We start from the raw sequence: 419 nt of genomic DNA, 5'->3' as shown, positions 1-419 counted from the left end.
GGGGAGGGGGGGGGGGAGCGCAGGCCGCCCCGAGGGGCGGCCGGGGACGCCCCTGCGGGAGGTTTCGGTGGCCACACTGAGGGAAGTCTGTGAGGGGAGAACTGCGGGGACCGTGGCTGGGGGCCACACTGTGAGCGGGGGGTTTCCTCAAGGGCGGCTCACCCGGCGGACTGGGCGGCGTCTCCGCTGTCCCCGGGATCCGCCACGTCCCGGGGCTGCCCGGCTTCCCTGCTCTCGGGGCCTCGGGCTGCGTCGCGGCGGCTCCGCCATCTCCGAGCGAACGCTCTGCCGCAGCCGGGCCCAACCACCGCTCCCAGCGGGGGGAGGCGGCGCACAGCCGCTCGCGGCCCCACTTCGGGTCCCCCCCGCCTCCGGGCCGGGCAGCCGCGCTGCCGAGGTGCCGGGCTGCCGAACGGTGT

The 419-nt window shown here is 77.8% G+C and overlaps 1 protein-coding gene across 1 annotated transcript in view; it reads right to left on the bottom strand.

Annotated features, from left to right (window-relative positions):
* Nucleotides 1–273, bottom strand: part of NDST2 (N-deacetylase and N-sulfotransferase 2) — an 8,058-nt gene extending 7,785 nt beyond the window's left edge. Inside the window, exon 1 of the mRNA XM_007467508.1 lies at nucleotides 163–273. The gene's annotated coding sequence lies outside the window, so the exon portion shown is untranslated. The remainder of the gene's footprint in view (nucleotides 1–162) is intronic.
* Nucleotides 274–419: the final 146 nt, after the last annotated feature.

Source organism: Lipotes vexillifer, unplaced genomic scaffold (genome assembly GCF_000442215.2).
Source record: "Lipotes vexillifer unplaced genomic scaffold, Lipotes_vexillifer_v1.1 scaffold865, whole genome shotgun sequence".
Lineage (NCBI taxonomy): Eukaryota > Metazoa > Chordata > Mammalia > Artiodactyla > Lipotidae > Lipotes > Lipotes vexillifer.
Note: the sequence above shows the minus strand (reverse complement) of the source record. Positions and strands in the feature narration are given on the sequence as shown.